Below are 12986 nucleotides of genomic sequence, written 5' to 3' on the forward strand. Positions count from 1 at the left end.
AGTTTCTGTGAGGCCATTTTTGCTTGGGCTGAAGGAGGGTCTCTGTGTTGATCAGTGGCAGTGAATAACATTGAGCAGCTTCCCTGCCCCCCGTAGAGGTGGTTACTGACTTGAAACTGTAGTTTTATTGGCCACTAGTAGTCATTTCCAAAACTACTTCATCTTCCTCTCTTAAAACCTAGTTGCCTCGTGGTTTGGGTGTCTTTTCAGGCTTTAACGTGCTTTAGCGCAAATTAGCGCGGAGTTGCCACTAGAGCAGCATCGGGGAGCGCCGGTTAAACAAGGTTAAACTCTTTCTGGCTCCAGAAAGTCTGTTCTTCAATTTTTCCCTTAGAACTGCTCTGTTAGGAACCTAAACAGTTTACACCTTCACTAAAAAGTGCAGCACTTGTTCCAAATAGCTTTTTCTTCTCAAAAAGCTCAGCACTTGTCTTATAAGCATATCCCTTGTCTTATAAGCATTCTCTTTGCAGGTTAAGCACTCCTATATTATACAAATCTCTCACTAGCAAAACCCCACAGGAGTGCCCACTTCCCTGCTAAGCCCACTACTTTTCTGTCTCATACCAACTCATAATTCTTTCTAGCATGTCGAAGGGTCAGATGCTGGCATCCTCTCCTGCCCAGTTGGTGAATCTGGGAATTCTGAGACAATGTTACAATTGCCTCATGTACACGGACAACCCTCTCCTCCTCCCACATAACACTAACACTTGTGAGAGATGCAGCTATTTAGCCAGACTGGAGGCTGAGCTCTCTCAACTCAGGACTGGCAAGACCAGGCAGGAGGAGAAGGCAACTACACACACCACAATACCAGTCTCACATAACTCAACCACACCACTGAATCAAACACATAAACACACTAAGACATACTCAGAGGCTCTGAGTAAAAATTTACCTAAACAGCAGAGGCCTCCAAAGCAGACACCCAAGCAACTGCAAACTCAATACACCTCACAAACAACACATAAACAACAAAATCAGTGTGCAAAGCAGTCACTGCCCTTAAGGCCAAATACAACACCAAACATACTTGTCGTAGGTGATTCCATAGTCAGACACACTGACGTCCCGCTCACCAGACTGAGTAAGGAGAAGGTCACAGTAAGCTGCCTGTCGGGCGCTAGAATCTGCCACATAACGCAAGCACTCAGGTCTCTCAGCAGCAGGTACAAGTATGACTCAGTCATTGTCCACGCTGGTGTCAACGACCTGAGACGTACCTCCTTGGACTACATGAAAAGAGACATTGAGGAGCTCTCTGATTATGTAGCCCAGGCAGGTATGACCCTGACCTTGAGCAGTATCCTACCTTCACCTAGAATGATGCCTCAATAGAGTGATAAGATGATCAGCTTTAATAATTGGCTTAAATTCTGGTGTCATTCAAAGGGGATCCAATGTCTGTCTGCATGGGATGACATGCTGGACAAGCCACGCTGTTTCTCAATGGACGGCTTGCACCTGTCACCCCTAGGCTTCCGGATATTGGCAAAGGCTCTTGCCACCCCCATAGTGCCTTTTTTAGGCAAGGCTCAAATTCTAAACCTACCACCCTAGAAGACAAAAAGGAAAAAAAACTAAGGGTAATGCTGCTCAATGCCAGAAGTCTCAATCTCAAGATGCACGCACTCGAGGCCCTTCTCAGTATGGAGAACATTGATGTCTGTGCTGTGACAGAAATCTGGTTCAAGGCTCCTGAGAGCACCCCAGCACTATCAGGTTTCACCTCATATCATGCGTTCCGGCCCCAAAATCCGGACAACACCAAGAAAGGAGGGGGGGTGTCCATATTCATAAAGGACACCCACACCTCAAGGTTGGTGGCAATGCACGATGCATCAGAGACCATCCAGGTGCAATTAACCATAGGCAAGACTGCTCTGCAATTTGTAGCATGTTACAGGCCACCCTCTCAAACTCAGGAACCTCACATGGCCTTCCTGAAAACATTGGAGGGGATAAATGTATCTCCAAACACCATCATACTAGGTGACTTCAACTACCCTAATATAGACTGGGAACACTACTCAAGCCCAAACACTCTAGCCCAAAGGTTCCTGGAGTTCATAAACTCAAATGCCATGGAACAACTAGTCACCATCCCCACAAGAGGAGAAAACATACTTGATCTCATCATCACGAACATGGGATCACAATGTTCAACACCGGAAGTATAACCTTCACTGGTGAGATCAGATCATAAACTAATCTCGCTGGAGGTCCTCATCCCGCCCCCACCTGAAATAAAAAAGACCACAGTGAAAAACTTCTCAAAAGCCGACTTCACACTTCTAAAAATTAGTATGGTCTCCTTTAAGGACCCTGAGCCAGTGGTAAACATTACTCAAACCGCTGAATCACTTACAAATGCCTTCTACCAGCACCTACAGGACTGCATGGATCAGGCAATCCCAAACAAAACTAAGACTCTTTGTACCAAAGGCAAGCATCCAGTCTGGTGGACCCCAGCCATAAACAAGCTCTACAACAAAAGGAGGAAGCTACTACAAGATAGAGCAAAATCCTTGAAAGGTAAGACACCTTTGATCATTATAAGTAAAAACTAAGAGCTCTCATAAAATCATCCAAGGCAAATTTTGAGAGAAAAATCGCCAAGGACTCAAAAGACAATCATAAGGCCTTCTTTAGCTATGTTAGAAACCTAGGAGGAAACTCCCAGATATGCTCAGAATTAGTTCAAAATGATGTGAAGATTACTGAACCTACACACATTGCCAACATACTGGCTGACAGGTTCAGTGCAAACTTCTCCACCCTCCCCAAAAGGAGAGATATCTCTACCAGAGGATTGTAGCCCCCAAACATCTCCAACGCCCAGGTGAGAACTGCTCTCTCCAAGGCAAAAACACAGCATCCATGGGACGGATGGTGTCCGGGCTGTGTGCTCCACAAACTCAATGAGGAATTAAACTCGCAGTTAGGACAGCTGTTTAATCTTAGCCTCACCTCAGGATACGTACCCAAGGAGTGGCGCACGGTGACTGTGGTCCCACTTCACAAGGGCGGTGCCTCCACCGACCCTGGAAATTACCATCCCATTAGCTTGACAAGCCTTATCTGCAAAGCCATGGAGAGGGTCATAATGGAACTCATAAATAAAGACATAGGGAACTTGCAGACTTTGGATCCAACCCAGTTTGGCTTTGTCAAAGGCAGATCATGCCTTTTAAACTTGGTTGACTTTTTCGAGACAGTCACCAAGGCCATTGATGAGGGAAAGGCAGTCCATACAGCCTACCTCTACCTGGCAAAGGCCTTCGACACAATACCTCACTCAGGTATCATCGAAAAACTCATCAGCTTGAATGTAAACCCATACATCACAAGATGGGTTGCAAACTGGCTAAGTGACAGAACCCACAGGGTCAGAGTTGCTGGAGCCACGTCAGACTCAAAGCCTGTCACAAGTTGTGTCCCACAGGGCTCAGTCCTGGGTCCACTCTTGTTCGGCATCTACTTTTCTGAAGTACAAGCAAACACAGGAGGGTTATGGCTGACAAAGTTTGCAGATGACTGCAAACTGGGCGCCATAGTCGAAAACACATCTGACACAGATATCCTTCAGAAGGGCCTCACAGAAACGGATAACTGGTGCCAGAGCCATGGCCTTAAGTTAAACGCCAAGAAATGCATAGTCATACCCTTCGGGAAAAACAAGGTTACCCCTAGCTACCATATAGGTGGCAATCCACTGAGCACAGAAGAAGTCAACAGGGATCTGGGGACCCAGGTTGACAGTAGCCTTTCGTTTGACACTCATGTTGCTAAAGTAGTTAGGAAAACCTTCTACATTGCCCACCTGATCATGAAGGGATTCACATCTAGATCAAGGGAGGTCATCGTCCCCCTGTACTCATCACTCATTAGACCTATGATTGAGTACAATGCCCCATTCGGAATGTATCTGACCCGACACCTGCAGCAGCTGGAAAGGCCCCAAAAGTTCCTCACCAAAAGGATAAAGGGTTCAAAAATATGTCTTATGCTGCCCGACTGAAAGAACTCCAGCTCTATTCAGTCTCATACCGCTTGCTCAGAGGTGACCTGTGCCTGACATATAAGGCCATGTCAAACCCAGATTTGATGAATATGCTTCACCTCAAAAATCTAGATCCCTCAGAACCACAAGGGCGGAGACTTAAACCTTGACACGGTTATTAATAGAACGTGCTGGAGGGACAGATTCATCACCCAGAGACTCCCTATGCTGTGGAACAAAATCCCGGTACATGTGAGGCAGAGCACCTCGCTGGCCTTGTTCAAGAGGAATCTTGACCAATGGATGGGAGATAGCAGATATACCCCAGGGATTACTTCAGTGTCACTGCTTGACAGAGGCACAGCAAAATAATAGGCATAGTTTTATTCAAACTAAAGGGGTGGTGAAAGCCACATAACTATGGGCTAGGCTTATAAATGCCGTTGGGCAGATATCCTAGTATGAACCTATGAACCTATGACTTCCACATGACAGTGGTGACCTGTTCCCTACATATAGGAGATGGGGGAGGTACTGTGGATATCCTGATGTACTGATGGGGAAGACAGGGGATGAAGCCTACACCGATTCTGTCAGGCATCCAGCATGCTATACCAACTGCACTGGTATAGCCAGTGTCCTTAAGCACCACAAATGAGCAGCTGCAGGTGCTTCCTGTGCTGTTGCAGACATATGTGCAATAGGGGAGATGACTGTCTATTATGGATGTAGACGATATATGCTCTGTGTTTGTCTTGTAGGTTTGCAAGACTGATCCCATTCTCATGCACATGCTAAGGAGACATTGCTCCAACATGGCCACCTGCCTCTACTTTGTCTCGGACAGTGGTATATCATCCCTGTTATGGACAGTAGATATTGAAGATGTCCACCAGACATGTTTACCTGACTACATGCATCTATACAAATGCACATATAACACTTGTTTGTATGTGGGGATATCAGTGCCAGTCATTAATGAGGGGGTTGGGGCTGTGAGGCTGTGTATACCCCCACAGGAGGATGTATTCCACATTGGAGGTTTATGTATGGCTGACCCTAGCTATATGGGTATTGTGGGAGATGGTGACTGCAAATGTGAACACATGATAGTTACTTTGCCATGGAGGATGACACTGTAGGGATGCTGCAGTTGTAACCTGTGTTGTGTAATGTCAGCTACAATACACCTTCACCTCATGTGGGGGTAGCTCCTGGCCACACCAATATGTTTTTACTTCCACTGTTAATGGTTCTCTGGTCATTTGTGTGCTGGCATGGGTACTTCTTACAATGTATGTTAGGGTTGTACACCTGACACAGGATCAGGGTTCAGACCTGACTCCTAATACAGTTGATGAGGTCCATGTAGGCACAATTGGCTTCCTGCTCACATGTGTTGGCTAGCTGTGATATGAAAAGGTGTGTGCTGGCAATGGTGAACTGCCCCTGCAATGTCCGCTGTGCATATTACTGCCTGTACAGTGTGGAGGTGTGTATGTGTGTCATATATATGGAACCCCAATGTCCATGCCATTTCTGGCTACAATTTGACTTTTGAATGTATGATAGGATGGTTGACCAGGTAAGGCTGGGGTGCTCTCTGAATCTTTGAACCTTGGTGTGCGTGACTGCACAGATGTCTGCAGTTCCCAGGTTTAGGACTGCTTGCAATGAGGGCAAAGTCCTGTGTACACCTGTAGCATTTAGCAAGGCCTTCAATGTGTGGTGCACTGACACTTGTTGTTGGTAGTGATAACATCACCAGTTTTACTAATGGAATCACTATGGGGCTGGTGAGAACCACTGCCAGATGCATGAAGACCAGTGAAGACAGATGGAGGCCATCTCCTGCAGAGTATCATGGTTCATTTATCATATCATCCCAGACTCACAGGTACTGGAACCCCTGGAATATCACAGGATAAATGTGCATATGTTAAGGGCAATTATTTCCTGATTGTATTGTGGCATCGGTCTGGATGACAGCATGATGCTGTGCAAGGCTAGGGACATACCTGCCTGGGACACATACCAGTGCACTCACTCATGTCTCACTGCATAGAGTCCAGGGATGTACATGTCAGGTCAGGCACACCAACATGTACTGTGCCAGACCCATGATAGTACCTGTTGGTGAGAGACAGCAGTATGTATGCAATGTGGCAGAGTCTGTCATGTGACACAGAAGTAACTGTGACCATCCACATACACAGCCAGGTCAGAGAGACACCAGTATGTCTCCACTGAAGTCTCCATATAAGCATCATGTTTGACATGGGCTGACTCTGCATGGTTGGGAGACACAGGTGTGTGGCCATGTCTGGTATGTTCTTTGTATGACTGTGGCATTCATGTGTGGCTTTGCCTCTGAGATCCCCTTTGTTTGTGGATGTGTATGTTGAGGACCACTGCAGATGTCTGTGTGTGTTGTGTAGGTGTAGGTGATATGTTAGGTGTACTGCTTGTGGTGACAACCTGTTTGGGGACAGATCTATGGCCATGACAGGGTAAGAGCATGGACTGCAGGTTCCTACTGTCATTGCATCTCTCACACAGTGTGCTCCTTGATGGCGTTTGTAGATGCCTGCTCATCTGTGTACATGAGGGAGGTGCTACACAGTGCCAGGACACACATATCAACCACACTGACTGGGGAGACTGTAGGACATTAACAAGCCATATAGTCCAGAATCTGAGGGTAGAAGGCTAGGGAGACCTGAGGGCTGGGTCTACAGGCCAGGTGATTAATAATACAGCAGGAGGCTGATACCACAGCAGACTATGTAGACAGGTTATGAACAAGCAGTAATAGGTGCAACATGCACATGCATTACAGAACCTCATAGCACATGCAGCAAGTAGCATGAAACATCAGGATAAGGGGGCAGTGCATACTGTATTGCCACTATGTTACCAATGCCCACAGACATACTGTGCTGATAGATGGCATGGATATGATGTGGCGGTTAGCGGTGGATAGTGCTGGCAAAAGTGGATATGCAGGGTCTGTACATAATGGTGAACAATGTATGCAGTCCTGTGATGTGTTCCCCTGTTCATGTCTTTCAGGTGGGATGTACAGATGTTGCAACCTACCCTTCTTAGAAGCTGAGACCTCTGCAATTATTTATCCCCTGAGACTCAATCACCAGGTGTGTTGTCAAGGAGTCACCATAATCAGGAAGAAAGTGCTACACTGTGGGCAAACCTTGTAGCAACAGCGAATTACATGGGCCACCGTGACAGGAGCTAAGAACAGGCCTGACTCCGTGCTACTGATCTCATACACCATGCATGGCAAAGGGCTGTGGCTGTGGCTATGTACCGTACCGGTAGAGGGGTAGGGCTTGCTACACAACCACCACTCTCTGCAATCGAGGAGTTCCTGGCAAACCTGGGTTCAGCCACCAGCCCACAGGAAACTATCAGTACATATGTTGAGGAGGTGGGTGGCACAGATTTCACAGGCGAGGAGCATCCAGGTAAGCCTCCAGTGGTCATCATGTTAATACTGTAGCATTCATAGTGGCAGCCTCTGTATACCTCTATGCATATTTCAGGTAAATCTGCATTTGTATGTGGGATTTTGTAACTCACACATATGCACACATACTGTGGATGTCAGCATTTTGGGTAGTATCACAGCTTGTACTGTAAATGTTGATAAGTGCACATATTATCCTGTACCACTGCAACATGTGTGTGTGCTGACAATACCTCATCCCCACAAATCCATAAGTACCTCTGGTTTGACTGGGGAACATCAATCTGTAGCCAGTGAATCTAGAACTGTCATGTTGTGTCTTAACTATACCCTAGGCATACTAAGGGCTGCCAGTTTGCCATGCACATGGCTGTTAAGCTTAGCCATATTGCAATATGTGCATGTTCACTTGTGTTGGGGTTCACTGCATTCCATCACATTGGTAATCATAATAGCATATTTGCAGGAGCTGTAACATATTAGCATATAGTTTTGTATAGGTGTAGCCTCACCGCTATACGGGGATGCATTACTATTGTTTAAAATGTGTGCACTGTGTGTAAGGTGAAGGTCCATCACATATTCTGACTTGTCACATATCTCACAGGTGTATAGTACTAGCAAAATTAACTGGACATAGCTGCACTGCATGTTGTTGGGGGCCTGTCCATAGTGTGTCTCTTGTGGTCTGATTGTGTGTTGTGCATGGCATCAGTCAGAAGGTGTCCTCTGTATAATGCTTTTGTGGCACCCGTGTGTGTGTGTGTGTGTGTGTGTGTGTGTGTGTGTGTGTGTGTGTGTGTGTGTGTGTGTGTATATCAACAAACATTATAGTGCAGGGATTCATGTAGTCATGTTGTCTTCCCCTCACAGTGACCATGGGAGTTGATGTGTGCCCCCCTCACAACTTGATATCAGTGTCTCATCAGACTCTGATAATGATGGTGGCCATTGTGAAGTACAGGTGGGGTTGTTGGGGGCTGAATCTGTCCCATTGGTTGACATCCTACTTCCACCACCAATGTCCCTGAACATGGTCAGTATGCCCACACATACCCAGTCCCCAGCAGCCACAGACATTGGGCAGTCAGAGGGTGGTGGCATCAAACAGGGGAGTGTGGGGACTATGTCATCTGTGACTGTAGACACTTGCCAAAGCCAGAGAGCTGGTGAAGTCCCACGCAGGCAGATTGACAGAGGTGTTTGAAGGAGGACTGCTGCCCACCCTGCAACTGTCAGAGGTGTCACAGTATGTGTCAACTGACAGATATTTTGGTCCATCATGGAAGCACAGGCATGTTGTGAACAGTACACCAGATGGATGAACAGGGTCATGAATGCCATGCTCCCTGGTATGCATGACACCCTCCATGGGATTGGCTATGCCTTACATCATGTTACTGATGTAGTGGATAGATAGTGGGTTGAAACATTTTCAGTCCTCAACCATGAAAATGTCTATACTTGAACATGTGGTGGGAGTATGGCATCAGATACGTGGACATAGGTTAGCAACAACATTAGCTGAGCTCCCATGTGGCCATGCACAGTCACACTTCCATAGTAGCAGTACACCTGGCACTACCACAGGGAGGGTGCTGCCCACAGCACAATGCGGCAGGCCATGGGGAACCCCTTCAAAACATCTAAAGTTCAGAACATTGAAACACAAAACACTGAGACCATAACGCCTAAAACCCATAATGTCTAAATCTCATAACATCAAATTGCATAACATTGAAACTTTGCATCACAACTTCAAAACCTACTAATCGCATGTAAACAACATCCCCTCCACCTAAAACAATACCAAAGTAGTAAACACACTTTGTACTATGCTCCCCTGCACCCCCATGTGGGGCGGCTCCACCTGCCCTCCCCGTAAATTAAATATACCAACTCCAAGATCGCACTACAGTGGGGAAAAAGTTAATTTCCTAACCCCACTGTAGTGTGATGTTGGAGTTGGTATATTTAATTTATGGGGGTGTGGGGGCACAGCCCCCCACATGGAGGGTACGGGGGAGCTTGCCCCCCTGCAGAAATGTAGTACAAAGTATATTTACTATGTTGGTGTTGTTTTAGGTGGAGGGGTGTTATTTACATGTGATTTACAGGTTTTGAAGTTGTGATGGAAAGTTTCAATGTTATGAAATTTGATGTTATGAGTTTTAGACATTATGGGTTTTAGATGTTATGATCTCAATGTCCTGAACTTAGATGTTATGATAATTCAATGTTTTGAAGGGGATCAAACCATGGCCACGTGGTCCTGGGTGGTCCCATGAGGGACATAAACCCAGCAAACACTGGTCACCTTCAGGAAGTAGTACTGCATCTGACCTTGGGCATGATGTTGCCAGTGCCACTCCTGGCAGAGCCAGTTCCCGTGTTCACGTCCAAAGATGGTAAACTTTACATTCTGCCATGTATGATCCATAGATGTTCAACATACCCTCGTGTAAGTCTAGCACATGGCCTGACTGTGTGCATGCACACACTCTCACATCACTATCACATGCAGGTCACCAACAGATGCACACTGCTCCTCTCCATGGCCCAGCTGACCAGCATCCCTTCAGACACACCCTCATGATGTCAACTGTATGGCACAGCCTAGGCCTTTTGTAACCCACCACTACACCCTGTGCATGTGATGATACCTGTGCCATATCTCTGTTATCCATACAATTAATGCAGGGACATGCTAATATGTGCCTGATGCACAGGGTGAATACAGTACAGGTAATGGCAGTTTGAAGTGTAGTAGTGCTATGGCCTGTAAAGTGCTGTCTGCTGGCAAATGTCATGTGCACACTTCAAAGTGTATGCACCTTTGTGCCATGATGCTTTTTTGTTGTCAATACTGCTAACTGACTGTTGTCTTACAGACCTTATTCTGTTTCTGTTCCAAGTGTGTGTGTGTCTAAGTGGTGCTGGGCTGCTGCCATTATGGAAGCTGAGGATGGTGGAGTGGCAACACAGAGACCTTTTTATCACCAAGGTATGGCTGTATATGCGCATGTTTACCTAAGTGTGTGTGTGTGGAGCAGTGTGTGAGGGGCAATGGGGGCAGACAGCATACCTAGCATGCATACCCCTTGACTCAGCATGCTACTCTTGATACATGTCACCTGGGTGTTCCATAGTATCACAGGTTCATTGGTACAGAGGAAGTTACTACAATACTGGCCCTGGGTCCCTTACAAGCCTAGTCAGTATTCTATCTCCAACACAATTATCTATCAGCACGTGTTGTGCATTGCTAAACACACTTTGGACCCCTGGGACATATATTTTTTTTTACATCAACTCAACCTTGATGCAGTTGATGAGACCTGTCATGCTGGTAATGTGCAGGGAGTTATACTGACATGTATGGGGCAGCTGTTGAAGAGCTGAGCACAACAATGCCATCTAGCCATGCCACAGTCCACCTGTGGACAACCTGTTCAATATCGAGTGGGGCAGTACTGATTCAAGGCTGTTTGCATGGAACAGGTTTTGAAGGCCATGGATAACCATTGTGGGTGTTAACATAGCCTTTCCATTTGGTGCAGATGTCTGCATAGGCACATACCAGACTGGCCATGCTGGTAATGTATTGTTGTAATGACTGAGGCTTATACAGAGGCAATATCCACTTTTTGTCTGGATGCAGTCCCTTTACCTATGTGGTGAACCACTACCCAAGCCTTTTCTGACCACTGACACTACTTGATGGGTGAATGCAACAGTTTTATCAACCTGAGTAGCCAGGTCAGTCAATGAAGTTTGTGTGTTCATGGGGTTGCCATTGATGTGGAAAATGGTGGATCCATGTCCTCACCATATGGTACAATGGCACTCTTTTCTGCATTCAGCTGGAGGCCAGGACCTGGTCACCATTCCATGCCTGCTGTATGACCCCATTGCAGTGTGTTAACATCAGTTTGTGGGTCAATGACAGACAGCACTCTACTCACAGTTGCCACAGCTTTAGGTGGTATCTACATATGTGGGAGCTGGCAGTTAGCATTCATGCCTTCATACCTGTGGGTTATTGTGAGCAGAAGCTACTCACAGGGTGTACACGTCTACATATTGCACACATTTAGGCAACGCAAAGTAGGGTTGCCACCTTCTCAAATGTGGAATGTGGGACACATCTTGTAGAATTGTGACACTTGGCAGGACTTACCATAACCCATGGCAAGTGCAGCAGACAGGACTTCCCTTTGTTTGCCAATATGACTGCTTCTTTGTGTCACATCACCATAAGTTATACTATTTCTCATACCAGTAAGGTGCTTCTGATGTAAAATAACTGCTTTATGCAGGTAGTAGACAAACTTAGAAAATGTTTGTTGTCCTACACTCTGGGGACCTCTGTATTGTTTGTGTCATTGTTAAAGGTCACATCTGTCTAAACATGTACTGCAACCTACATGGTGGGCAAGTGGGGGGCCATATCTCTTACCTCTACAGATGTATTCAGAATGTCTTGATGTTTGCCACATCTTTTTGTTCCATTTGGCATAACATTGTGGTTTTCTGGTAAAGTACTGCAAAATCATTAAAGGCTGACATTACACAATAATGACAGATATTTTCCTGGCAGACTTCATACTCTTCAGAAAATGCATGTGAATGCACAACATGTTCTGCTATCTACCTTGTATGTTTGCAGAGCAATATTTAAAGGTTGACCCTAATATTTGGGCTTTGTCCCACTTTTCTGTATGGCTTTCTCCAGATGTCTTTCTGTAAGGGGGTCGAAAGGTATGTTTGTGGCCCTAACACAGTCATACTGCTACAAGGGGATAGACATACGTACATGCACACACCCACTCATAAACTGGCCTTGTTGATAGTAGAACCCCTACCTGGCTAGTTATACATAAGATAGCATAATATGCATAGTGCATAAACCACAGAGCTTATATGGTTTTGCAATGTCTACCACTACTATTCAGGAGGTTGACATCTGCAGGTGTGTATGGATTGTCACTGGGGAGGTTAACAGGCACTTAAAATAGTATAACCATGTGACACGCACATTGCTGCAGGGAGACATGCATTCCAGCAGTTATGCAGAGAGAGTTGACACCTATCTATCTAGTTATGTACAGTATAGCCCACCATATGTATTGCACATGCCACAGTGCTATTTTCTTTGAAATGTATTACTCTGCATCTAAGGTGCATGATATCTGTAGGCCATGAATAGGTTGGTTATGGTGGAGTTAACAGGGGGGCACAGGCTCATAAAATGCTATAGGCATTGCACACACACAGGCAAGACAGCTGCACTGCTACAGAGGACATGCATACACACATATACACTCACACAATTGCCAGTATTGAGATTACAACCCATACCTATCTAGTTGTATGTAGTATAGTGCTCTGTCCTTATTGCATATGCCACAGAGCTTAGGTGTCTGGGGAATACCTCTCAACCTGCTAGAACTATACATGTAGACAAAGCCTTCAATAATGGGGGGGGGGGAC

Source organism: Protopterus annectens, chromosome 4.part0, assembly GCF_019279795.1.
Source record: "Protopterus annectens isolate FY-2018-M chromosome 4.part0, PAN1.0, whole genome shotgun sequence".
Lineage (NCBI taxonomy): Eukaryota > Metazoa > Chordata > Ceratodontiformes > Protopteridae > Protopterus > Protopterus annectens.